The sequence below is a fragment of the Lactuca serriola genome, chromosome 3, assembly GCF_051521515.1.
Source record: "Lactuca serriola cultivar US96UC23 chromosome 3, Lser_US96UC23_V15, whole genome shotgun sequence".
Lineage (NCBI taxonomy): Eukaryota > Viridiplantae > Streptophyta > Magnoliopsida > Asterales > Asteraceae > Lactuca > Lactuca serriola.
Window position 1 is genome coordinate 205,517,499 of NC_136410.1, and position 14,003 is coordinate 205,531,501.

The following is a 14,003-nucleotide window of genomic DNA, read 5'->3' on the forward strand; positions in this document are numbered from 1 at the left end:
AGCGACTCGGGGCTTTTCAGGCCTAGATCACTACAAGACAGTTGGGAGCACGAACTCCCTCATTTTGGGAGTTTAAGGTTTGTGGAGCTCGAGAGTTCTTTAGGGCTAAGGACCTGATTGCTAGTTGTCGATGGATCGCTGACATGGAGAATGCTCAGCGGATGAGATTCTACCTTGAGGGGGCGAAGGGGGGTTTTGCATCTTGTCTTTTGAAGGATCGAGCCTATAATTGGTGAGAAGAGGTTAGAATGGCATTGGGATATGTGGTCGTAGTGTCCATGTCTTGGGAAGAGTTTGTCATGAGATTCTAGGAGGAGTTTGCACCAACCATTAAGGTGCAGCAGCTGGCGAGAGGGTTTTAGGGCCTTCATTGGACTACTAAGACTGTGGCAGAGATCACTGCCAAGTTTTGGGAGAGGGCTTTGTTAGATCTGCAGTATGCAGTAGACAAGGAGATGAAGAATGTGAGGGGTCAGGATATGTTGAGGGGTGACATTAAGGAGTTTGTGAGCTTTTTAGGGTGTAAGACCCTTAATGATATGATTACTAGAGCTCGGAAGTGAGTGAGACGCCAACAAGTTCGAGGTCAGTACAACACGTGCAGGAAGCAGCACGATGGAGTTTGTCGATCTAGGGTTCTGGTTGCTACATGTGTGGTGTGATTGGTTATGTCAGCAGAGATTGTCCCCAGGGGAAGAGTATGTTATCTTTTCGCTGCAACCAGATGGTCCACAAGAAGGCTGGTTGTCTAGATTTGATGACGGTAGCAGTGAGGGCACCTGCTCCAGCCACTTTGTGGATTATAGATGGTCGCAAGGGCAGGGTGGATGTTCTTATGGTGAGGAGCCGAGCATTGCAGTCGTAGGCCGAGGTGATTCGAGTTCCACCGGTTGACGTCGCAGACATTTTATTTTGAGAATCTTCATATTCCATTTTGCATACCAAGAGTCGTTCTTTGAGGATATTCAGGTGAGCCAATTTTAGATTTCGATGTGGGAGGCATTGATCACCATAAAAGAAAGCTTTAAGTGATAGAAGACCATCAGTCGGTTCGATCTTTAGTGGTATCAGCAAGGAATTCAAGGAATCATCAAGCTGGGCATGTTGGGTTTGAATGCATGATTTGTAGAGGTCTCTCGGGGATATGAGGCAATGAGGAAATCATTTAATCGTGGGTGTAAGTAGTTGTCAAGTTCAAACCTTCGCAGTGTGGTCAGTTGCAGGTCCGCATGGAAACTACGCTAGTGCAAGTAAGTCATTGAATTAGTTGGGTACCCATTTCAATAGTTGAGATTTTGTTCTTCGTCATCCGAAAAAGTCACCGAGGACTTATACTAGATTCAGTGCAAAGTTCTCGGGAATACTGAGCTCGTTGAGAGTTCGGGGAGTATTCATTAAATTTTGGCAGGTGTGTGTTCACTAGGATTGGCTAGTAATGGAATGCTAGTACTTGTGAGCTCAGGTTGTCAACAACTTCGAGTAGTTAGGTTGCGAGATATATTGGAAATCTATCAATTTTGTGGTTGGAAAGGAGCAATTGATTCCAAGTGGGGGAGAACTACTTGGACTAAGGGATTGCACAAGGAATGACATTTTTTGTTACCTTGCGCATCAGTGGTGGTGCATGGCGGGTATGTGAATAGATTCAGGTTGAGGGTTATGATAAAGCTTCTCTGCCTATTCTCGTCTGCTGGCTGTAGGACTCGAAGCAGGATCCGAATACCTGATTGGGGTATAGTCAAATGAGACTTCAACCTGTGATTTATTTAGTTGGCAAATAGTGATATAAGTGTTTTATGACTGTGGGGTAGCGGTAGTATTCACTAGACTGGTAGGTAGTGATAGAAGTGTTGTAAGAGTGTGGGGTGGTTGTAGAATTCACTAGGTTGGCAGGTAGTGATGGAAGTGTTGTAAGACTGCGGGGTGGTCGTAGCATTCACTAGGTTGGCAGATAGTGATAGAGGTGTTGTAAGATTGTGGGGTGACCCTTAGCATTCACCTGGTCCATGAGCAGCTACGAGAGTGTGGTGAGTCTATGATTTGGATCGTAGTTTCCTCTAGGTGGGATTAGACCATCGCAGGATGGGTAGTGAGATTGTGGGAAGGCCACATCATTCATGGAATCAAGGTAGTTTGTGGGCCGTATGGGGACGGTCGTGATATAAGATTGCAATTGGGTGTGTAGCATTCATTTAGAGCAAAGTAAGTTAGCTTGCATCGGTGTGATGGTTGGTTATAATATCCCTGTCTAGAACAGGAGGGTTGTTGAAGCCTTATATACAAGTCAATTAAGGTGGCTTTTCCAGAAAACTCTTGGATAGAGTCTCATGGTGCAATCGTTTTTGAGCATATTGGTTTCAACGACCAGTCGAAATTCCGATGCTTCAGAAAATTAGTAGATCAGCTCAGAGCTCAAAATATAGTGGATAGATTGAAAATGCGAATGTTGGTTGCAGGATAATTTAGGGTCATAAGGATTTCATTTGGATTAGATTGCGAAGTTGAGCCATATTGGTTCTGATTCAGAATGGTTTTGTATGTCAGGAAGTCAGATAAGGTATTGGATTCCGGGTTTTGAGTTGAGTAATGATGTTTGTCCTTTATTGGTTCAGTTCGGCGGGAGAAAGGATTCGTTCGTCGTCAATATGTGAGTTTTGATAAGGATGGGTTTGATTATTGGAAGGCCATCGTATATTAGGGTCGAATTTTATCAAGAATCTGGAAGATATGGTCGGATCGTCTGATTGCCTGGAAAGTGGAAAGGAGTGATTTCGAGGACGAAATCTAATTTAAGTAGGGGAGAGTTGTAACACCATGTTTCGAGTCGTTTTATAATTCGGGTTGTGACCTGAAGATCAAGTATCATAAGTCTTCAGGCTTTAGGAAGAGAGGTTTAAACTCATTTAGATGTGGGTTATATAGATTATGTGATCCAAGAGTTCAGTTTGTGATTTGGAATTAGGGATGTCAAAAAGTCCCGTGGGACCCCGTTCCCATGGGGGCCCCGTCCCGTTTGGGGGATTTTTTAAAAAAAAATCGGGGGCAGGGACCCCGTTCCGTTTGTGATATTGATTTCTCATATCTTAGGGCTTCTTGATTGCTTATACATGTAATCTCCTATTAATATTATTCTATTGTTTTTGCGATCAGTAATGGTAGTATGTGTCCCAATTATGGCTCGAATCAACAATGACAACCTTCTATCATGCCTATCGATCGTGATCTTTATCACACTAGGTAAATCTCAACACATCTTCCCATTTTTTTCAACCTTTGAAACATATTCATAGATTTGGTTTACATGTTTCCTTTATTCTAACATATATCTAGAAATTTACATATATTTCAAGTACAAATATGGGTTAACAGGTTGAGCTCAACGTAGTTACATATTGTGAGAACATGAATAAGATTGAAGAATACAAGTCAAAGTCCGAATCCTTGTTGGGATTAGGATTAAATAAATTTTGTATCTTGTTGCAATATATTATATATTTTGTTTCAGGTTATGATAGCTGATCTTTTTAATATGTCATGATTACTTGTCTTCAAGAGTTTTGGGTGGCATGCATGAGAGCTTATTACATCTTATCCTAATGAAGAGAATTATGGAGTGGTCAATTAGTGAGCCTGAAGCTCAAATGATGAGGAAGATTTCAAGATCATTTCAACCACATATATGGGTCGACGTGCATTCTACTTACCAAACTACATGAATTTGTTATTCAATAGCTAAGTGTAATAGGTACCTAGAAATCATGTATATTGTTTCCCTAAACAACTTGTAAATGTCTTTTTATAGTTAACGATTTAACTTGTAAAAATATAGCTAAAAACTAGTAAACATTCAAACTCATTACCATTTCCAAATTCATGCTTCAAATTGGTCCTTTTTATTTTTTGGTTTTAATCAACATTTAGGTCTAATTTCATATGGTTTTATGAGGTTTAATTTTAGATTTTTTTTCCAGAACTAGTACAACAAGATACATTTTAACAAAAGGGTAAAATTGTTTTTTTTATCATTCAACACAAACAGTCAGACGTATAATCAAACATCATTGTTTCAAATGTAGATTCAATCAGAAGCCTCTGACTCAGTCAAATTTGACTCAATCAGCAACTATCATACTGCCCCTTACATAGAATATATTTTTGGTTGTATTATATTGTTGATGACTTATAAAAAGAAATTGGTATTGGTTGGTAATATTGATTTGTGTAGGTGGATTATTAAGAAAATAATATTTTAATTTAAGATTGATTATGAGTGATTGTTAATAAACATAGTCTAGCAGCCCAATCTAACATGGTCCTCCCCGTGATAAGAGTTGATTGCTCTTTTCCCTTCGTTGATGTAATAGACCAATAACCGGAACTCAAACATTCTCTTCCATTCTTTCACTTTGAGAGACTATAATATGATTGATCTGTATCACTGTTGTCTTTAATAGAACATTGAACTCAAACATTCCCACACACTTTTCATTATTTATCATACTAGATGTTTTTGCTATTATTATTATTACAGAGTAACAAATATATCACACTAGAGTACATTAATTTTTGAAGATTGGGTAGTCAAGTGCACACAATTTTGTAGTCCCTTTATTCATGTTTTCAACTTCAGTGATGACTTTTAATATTTTAGCAAGCCCAAAGACGTCTACGATATTCTCCAAGTGCTAGTAATGGGAAGATATTCCTGTATAGTGGATAATGCAGCATGCAATTCTTCATGGAGACTCCGGTGAACTCCTACCAAATCATGTCAATGTTTAATAGCAACGATCACTTCACCAATTATTTACCTACGTTTTTTTTTTCTATTTTTCAAAGGGTGATGTCGTTTTTTTCGTTTCATTTTTTCACAACATCATTATATTTTGATTGCTTTGTTTTCACAAAGTTATACATCATATAAACGTACGTAGAAGAATGTGCATCATTAAAACTCATTACTATATATGATATAAAAAGCTATTTATGTTTGTTCTTGAGCCACAATTAACCTCATTAAACAAATACGTGATATACTGAACATAAAGCATACATATGGTTTGTATGTAATGTGTGTATTTGTGTATAGAAAATAGCTTTCATTTATATTATATAAAAAAAAGAATAATAAAGTTGTAAATGAGTAATGGGTTCTAACAATGCATACATTTGTATGTAAGTTTATGTTATGTATAAGTTGGTGAAAACGAAAACAATAAAAGTATAATGACGTTGTGAAAAAAATGAAACGATAAAAATGACATTAGACCCTTGAAAAACAGAAAAGAAAAAAAAACGTAGGTAATCCGTAGGTAAATACCTACGGATAAAGATTATCCGTTGGTAATCTTTAGGTATTTACCTACGTTTTTTTTATATATTTTTCAAGGTGTAATGTCGTTTTTTTCGTTTCATTTTTTTTTACAACATCATTATACTTTGATTGCTTTGTTTTCACAAAGTTATACATCATATAAATGTACATAAAATCGTGTATACGCATAGATACACATACACACATACATACACATACACATACATACTCAAATACACACATACACATACATCTATACACACATACTTATAAATTTTTTCGTTTGTTTATTTATTTGTGTGTTAAACACATTGGTTACGATTATTATATATTATTATTATTATTATTATTATTATTATGATTTTTAATTTTTTGTGTTTTAAATATTTAAAGCAAAACCATCAAACACAATTTAAGACTTGATTATTGAATAATAATAACAATAATAATAATAATAATAATAATTTAAAGTCGTTGGTATTTCATAGTTATTCTGAAGCTATTTTCTTCTGTGGGTAGTCTGTAGCTATTTTAAAGCTAATTACCTACGGAATACTTACATGCTTATTTTTGTCGCTATTCCGTAGTTATTTTGTAGCTAATTACCAATGGAATACATACGGATGTACGTCCATTGTTATTCCGTAGCTATTCTGTAGCTATTTTGTTACTAATTTAGGGCATCCCATTCCGTAGGAATTCCGTTAGTATTATGTAGGTAATTACCTACAGAAATTTTCTGTAGTTATTTTTCTATGGCAAAACCCTTTGTTTTCTAGTAGTGCACCAGAATTTTGGCTTTTCCCTGAAGCTTTTCCCTGAAGAATTCCTTTTCATCCAGGTACATAAACTTCCACCTTTTAGGAACAAGAAACAAACCAATGATTCCATGAAATAAGATCTGAAAATTTAGTGAATTGAAATTGTTCAGTTGATCTAACCAAACTTAGTATCATATGGTGTAGCGAAAATGTGGTGCTATTGCCGAACAACCTATATGCCCATGTCTTACTTGTATGGGAACAGGTTCCATGGTCCGATCACTGAATTTGTTCTCCAGCTTCGACAAGAGATGTATTCTATCCCGCATGACGGAAATAAATTGGAATAAACATCGCCATAAATGTTGCAAGGTTAGCTTACTAAACAATACATTTTTATAAGCATGTATGTATATAGTGAAATACGTTTAAGGATATGATGTTTTTTGGTTGTCACGACTCGTGATTAATTTCCATTGAGCGCATCACAAAAGTTTAGAGCTTGATGAATTCATTACTAAATATACTTGTTAATAATGGAACACAGGAAGATCTCCTTTACCCTCATTCTACAGTCCAAGAACTTTTGTAGGATGGTCCTCACTACTTTGGTGAGTCGGTCTTTAAATATTGGCCTTTCAAGCAACTACGAGAAAAAGCTTTAAAAAGAACGATTGAGTTGATTCGTTCTAGCGCCCAAGAAAGTAGATACATAACCACAAGAGCTATTGAAGAGGTAAACTAACAAGTCGCCTTATATTAAGATTTAAGATTATTCACTTGAACATAGGAGTTTAAATCCACCATGACCTCATTTACATTTCATATACTCTTACTAGTATCAGTGTTGTAAAACTCGCCGAGTTGGCCGATTACTCCTCCGAGTACTCGCTACTCCCCCCCTTGCCGAGACGAGTTACATAATCTCGAGTACTCCCCGATCGGCCCCTTAATGAACTGGGTAGTATTGTGAAATCCAGTCAACTCGGTGATTAATATGTATAATATACTTAATGGTTTATTATTTAACACACACACATGTGATTATTACTACATATATATATATATATATATATATATATATCTTAAATTTTCAGAAATTATTCACGAAGTGAGACCATTATGTGTTTTTCATTTTTTGTGTATTCATGTGTATCCAATTTTGTTATATATTCTAATCAACTTATGATTTTATCTTATGATTTTGACATATAGAATTTACGTAAAAATATTTCTACACAAATTTCCAAATCCGAGTACTCCCCAAGTACTCCTGAGTACTCGCTACTCGGTAGTCGGCCGAACAGGTACCGAGTAACTAGTTCTACAACCTTGACTAGTATTATACATAAAAATTTTAGACTTTATAAGCCCGTCCCACGTATTTATCTATTTGGTTAATATATAAATTTTATATCAAGTATTCAAAAGAAAAAAAAATATTATTTATTCATTTATTAAGATTTTGATAAAATATATTCAGTTATTAGTTTTTATAAAAGATAAAAATAAAACTTACAATAAAAATGTTTATTGAAATATAATCAACCTCGGTTTAAATTTTAAACATATTAACTAAATTTATCAGCAATAGTTTTTGGCTTAGAGCATCCACAATGGTGAGTTCAACGAGAGAGTTGAATGAGGTGACAAGCCTATGTGTCATTTAATGGATGAAACTCTACCATAGTGAGATGCCACCTTGGCATTCAATGGATTCAGAGTTCAATGGTCATTGAACTCTTCAATGGGAAAAATGAAAGTTTTTAATTCTTAAATATTTACTACTAGGTGTGAGACCTGTGTATTACACGGGTTTATAAAAAAAATTAATATAAAATTATAAGCATTACATATTTTTTAAAGTAATAATTTTACATAAATACAAAGAATATAATAAATAAAGTAAATAATAAAGGTTGTAGAGCATTTATTATTAAATTTAATATAATGATCTACTTTACATATATAAATCTCATTAAAATGTGAATTTTAAATTTAAAAAAAAAATAAAAATTTAAGAAAATGACAAGTGGAAAAGAAATAATTCAAAAACTCTTAGAAAATGACATGTGTCAAATTTAATGAAAGCATGACATTTGGCAAAATTAATTTTCATTTATTAGGTTAGATAAGTTACATTTTATAACATTCTATTGAACTTTGTAGAGTTTAATGCATTGTAGGAAAAAAACTAATAAAGTTGTATGGATTGTAGAAAGATGATGTGACAATCCATTGAACTCTATAGAATTCAATGCATTGTAGATTCCCTTAGCGGTAGAGTGAGATACCAACCTTTTAAGAGGTCGAGGGTTTAAATCTCATACTTGAATAGATTTTAAATGTAGATCAGAAAATGTGTGTGTTAAGTTAAAAAAACACTTGATGAAAATTAAGTTAATTTTTCTTTTTTTGTGACAATATATATATATATATATATATATATATATATATATATATATATATATATATATATATATATATATATATATATGATTGAGTTGGAGTGGTTGCAGATGTACAGTACCTTAATCAGTCTATGCAATGTAATCAATTTGTCTTTGGGTTTGGATGCAGTCCTTGCAAATGATGGTTTGGTGGGCAGAGAACCCAAGTGGCGATGAGTTCAAGCACCACCTTGCTAGATTGCCTGATTACTTATGGCTAGCAGAAGATGGAATGAAGGTGATGCCGAGTGGTGGTCAATTATGGAATTGCGCGCTTTCAACTCAGGCAATAATTGCTAGTAATATGGTTGAAGAGTATGGGGAATCTCTTAAAAAGGCCCATTTCTTTAGCAAAGAATCTCAAGTCAAAAATAATTCGGCTGGGAGATTTTATTAAAAATTGCCGGCAGATTTGTAAAGGGTCATGGACATTCGCCCCAGATGATGGATGGGCGGTCTCAGATTGCACATCCGAAGCACTGAAAGTAATACCATGATCTCATCTTTTATGGAGTATTATTTTCTAAACCTTTGCGAAAATAATTTGTTCTCATATATAGTGTATATATAAATCATTCATGCATGCTATGGGGTTGCAACCATCCCATTCATACACTCCGAGCACCTAACACAAACATCTTAATTAGTTGATATAAGTAAGGGGTTTTACTGAAAATCATAAAGTTGAAGTTTCATTCATGCGTTTTAATTTATGAGAAAGCCAAAACATTTACAGAAAGATAAATTTTGCCCCAAGAAGGAATACTGGTTGCACCCCCGTCGTCAAGTAGTATCCACTTCCTACCTCGGCTTACTGCACAATTTCTGTCATGTGGTCCTTCTCCTAATAGTCGTAGGGCTACATAGTTCAATGCAGATCCCATCATGGTGTTGTGCCCCTCGATGTGGAATCCCCATCCCCCATCTTTATTCTAACAACATTAAAAGGACATTTGTTACCATACTAGCTCCAAAAAAAATTATAATATTTGGTGAATCATAACAAGTGAAATATTAACTAACAATACTAAACTAAAAAAGCTTATGAAATAATGAAAATTTATAATGATGTTATAGACAAGTATCATGGTAACTTCTGGTGGAGTTATTGGTTCATATGATTGGCATATAGCTCAATATAGAGTTGATGATCAATTTTGGTGATGACCTCGGTGATATTTGCTTAATGATGATGTGTTTTAGTTGTCTATCTCTTTGGCATATAGCTTTTTTCAACGGGTAGCCCTTCTTTAGCAGTTGCTCTTTTTTAGCTATCTATTCTCTTCTGCAGTTGGTCGGCCTATATTAAGTAGTTTTTATGTCAAGCACTGGTTTTTTGGCATCGTCTTTCTCTTCTTTAAAGTTTTTTGGCAATATTTCATCTTGGTCGATTCTATAGTAATTCTTCCTATCTATAGTAACTTTTCCTAATTGATTTGGCTTCTTATTTGATTAGTGTTTGGTTCAATTTCGTTGTTTGTGGAAATAGATGGAAGAAAAGACTATTCCATTAGTCAGTTACTATATATTTCAAACATTTACTTGCACTCCCACCTCGGTCTCATCATCCTCCATGGAGTCATGCTCCACGGATATCTGGCCCACCTTAGTCCAATATTACAATTACCGTGATGCGCCGTCTATGGATCCTTTTATGTGTGATTAGTTCCTAACACTTATTTTCATTATAGCCAAATGCTTTGCTGGTCTCCTCCCATATTGGTCTAACATTGTCAAACAAATATATCATCTTCCTAGTGGATAATGGATTTTGATGCTTCTGAACACCATACGCACTAGTACAGAAGATATTTAGGCTACGTTTGGCGTACTAGCTGAAAAGCTAGCTATTAGCTGAATAGCTAGCTTTTAAATAAAAAGCTAGCTTATAGCTAAAAAAGTAGCTGATAAAAAATAATTTTGGTAAAACTAGCTGAAAAGCTAGCTGAAATATATAAAATTACATAAAATGACATGTAAGAATATGTGTTTCTATAATTAATTAAGCGGTATATTTGGAAATTTTTAAAAAAGCTAGTCTAAGTAGCTTTTCAAAAAGTCAGCTTATAAGTTAGCTTATAAGCTACTTTTTGGTTTACCAAACACGACAACATAAAAAAGCTCGAAAAATAAGCTAGTTTATCAGCTAGTTGTGGCGCACCAAACATAGCCTTAATAGGCGAACGCTTTTTTTTCTGGGGAAAATGACTCTTGAGGGTAATTAACTTTTGCGTTTGTACTCATTTGGTACCTTTCCTTTTTTTTGTATCCAATATAACATTGAACTTGTTGTTTGTGTTCACCATAACCCTTTTGACCGGCTTTTGACCTGTGATAGCCGGTCAAAGGGTTATGGCGAACATAAACAACAAGTTCGATGTTATATTAGTACAAAAAAAGTAAAGGGACCAAATGAGAACAAACTCAACAGTTGGTTATCCTTCTGAGTCATTTTCCCCAAAAAGTTAAATGAAATTAAAGTTGCAAAATTATCAAAGACTGCAACCTTCTTTGGCTATAACGTATATGAAGAGCGTTTCAGATGGGTAACTTCGTTAAGACATGGTTTATGTTATGCTTACTGTGGTTAACTATCAACACCTCTCTTCAAAAGGATATGATTGTGTATGAGATGTATATTTATCACCATAAACGTTTGCCTCAAGGTATATTATGGTGATGTGTCTACAAAAGCAGCATGATATTGTACATATCGATGTTGTATCTCATCCCATGAATTTGATCTTAAAGCTAAGTAAACTCAAAAATCACAGCACTTGTGATTCCACTCGTTTGTAGACTTGTCTAGAATCCATGATACGATAAATCATTCGATTGGAAATGTAAATGTATTCATGAAATGCTCCTGCTTAGTCAAGATTCCCCTAATAAATATTCAAATTCGTTACAAAGTTGTACATGTATGAATAGTGCTCTTTCGTGGGTTATGTTTTGAAGAGAAGCAAGAATGAATCTCATAAAGTCAATAATATCAGTAGGAGATGACATGGGATTTGCTGTAAATGAGTAAAAGGAAAATGACTCAGGTAACCAACTGTTGAGTTTGTTTTCATTTGGTCCCTTTCCTTTTTTTTGTACTCAATATACCATCGAACTTGTTGTTTGTGTTCACCATAACCCTTTGACCGGCTATCACAGGTCAAAAGTCGGTCAAAAGGGTTATGGTGAACACAAACAACAAGTTTGATGGTATATTGAATACAAATAAAAGGAAAGGGACCAAATGAGTACAAACACAAAAGTTAATTACCCTCAAAACTCATTTTCCCTTTTTTCTGAGGCGGTTGTATGTAAAAACGCCTCATTAAATGCCTACAGCATCAAAAAAAATATGCCAACTGCATTAAAAGACCACTAAAAATATCAATTGATAGATTCGTTAATGTTGTTCAAAGGAAATAGCATTAAAAACGATTTTTTTGATGCGGCTTGTTGTAAACGCACGATTAAATTATGAATTTTTTTATGCTTTTTTTTATAAAACGCATCATTAAATTTCGACTTTTTGGTGCGATATTTTGAAAAACGCATCAATTAAAAACTAGCTATTTCCTTTGAGGGTTTTTGTTTGTAAATGCGAACTTCTTCTTCTTCCAGTAGATCTGCAACTTACATGCACAAAAACTCAAAATATTCTCATTAATCGTCTAGTTATCTTCATTAAAGGTAATTTAAATTTTATTGTATTTTTTATTTTATTTTACCTGCTTATTTATTAAATGATTGTTTATTGTTTTTTTTTTAAATTGATTTTTATAAATTATTAACATGTTAAAATTTACATAACTTGTTTGTTTAAAATCAATATCTTGCATTCTTTGTTTGTTTATTTTAATTTTCACATTAATCGTGATTATTGGATGTACAAAACTTCACGTTTTTCTGAACTTTATATAGAGGGTGTTCGAACCTCTATTAGGGTTGCCGAAGCAAATCGCGTGAATAAAAGAAATGAATTGATTTCTTGTCCTTGTAATCTTGGTAAAAACAATAAAATGTTTAATTGTACCGGAGAAATGGAGTATCATTTGTTGCAAAATGGTTTTATGCCTAATTACACTTCTTGGTCAAGACATTGAGAAACACTTTTTGATTGTAGCACATCTTCGACCAATTTAAATATTAATAATAGTACATACAACAACGATTCATATGTTGATAATGATGATCACCATTCAAATGACCCAAATGACAATTTTCAATGAAGGGTTTGATGACATCAAGACTAATATGGGTAATGCTTAACAAGAAAACTTACAACGCCTATTTGAAGAAGCATAAACACCGTTATATAGCAGTTCCAAATTTATGAAACTTGATATGGAATTGAGGTTGATTAACTTAAAGTAGAAAAACGGATAGAGTGATAAAAGTTTCACAAGTCTATTAGAGCTTTTGCATGTCATTCTTCCGAAAGACAATGAATTACCAATTTCTGCATATCAAGCAAAAAAAACTAATGTGTCCGATAGGATTGGAAGTTGAAAGAATATATGTATGTCCAAATAATTTATGTTATTTAGAAAGGAGTTCGAGAATAAACATAATTGTGTTTTTTTCAGTGCATCAAGGTATAAAGGGAAAAAAGATTCAGATGAAGTTGACAATGATGTAACAAAAAATGGATCACCGGCTAAAATGTTGTGGTATCACCCTATTATACCAAGACTATATAGGTTATTTTCAAACAAAAAAGAAGCAAAGTTAACTTGTTGGTATTCGGAAGAACATGTAATTGATGGAAAACTAAGACATGTCGTGGATTCACCTCAATAGAGAAACATTGATAAGAAGTATACTGGATTTGGAAAAGAGATGAGAAACATACAGTTTGGGCTTAGTTCAGACGGGATCAATCCTTTTAGGAACATAAGGAGTCGTCATAGTATGTGGCAGGTTCTTTTATGCATTTACAATCTTCCACCATGGTAATGCATGACACGGAAATACATTATGATGTCATTGTTGATTTAGGGGTCGAGACAGCTTGGTAACGATATTGATGTGTATTTGTCTCCTTTAATTGATGACTTAAAAAATAATTGGAGTTTGGGTGTAGACTTATATGATGCTTATAAAAAACAACACCTTCAATTGTGGGCCATGATTTTTTTGTACTATAAGTGATTTTCAAGCATACGGTAACTTATCAGGATACAAAACAAACGGTAAGAAAGCTTGTCCAGTTTGTGAAGATCAAACAAGCTCGATATGGTTAACAAATTGCAAAAAAACTGCATATATGGGGCATCTAAGATTCCTTCCGAAGGGTCACCATTTTAGGAAGAAAACTATTGAGTTTGACGGGAGTATCGAGATCAGAACGATGAGGAAATGATTTGATGCATTTTCACGAGTTGCAAGTATAAATATTGTGTTGGGAAAAAGATTTCGTGTTAATAAAGACGCCCTTTGGAAAATAAAAGTCATTTTTTTGAATTACCTTACTGGAGACTT

At 34.3% G+C, this 14,003-nt stretch overlaps 1 pseudogene; it reads left to right on the plus strand.

The window, feature by feature from the left end:
* Nucleotides 1–615: 615 nt before the first annotated feature.
* On the plus strand, nt 616–9,689 carry LOC145095990 (dammarenediol II synthase-like; annotated as a pseudogene).
* Nucleotides 9,690–14,003: the final 4,314 nt, after the last annotated feature.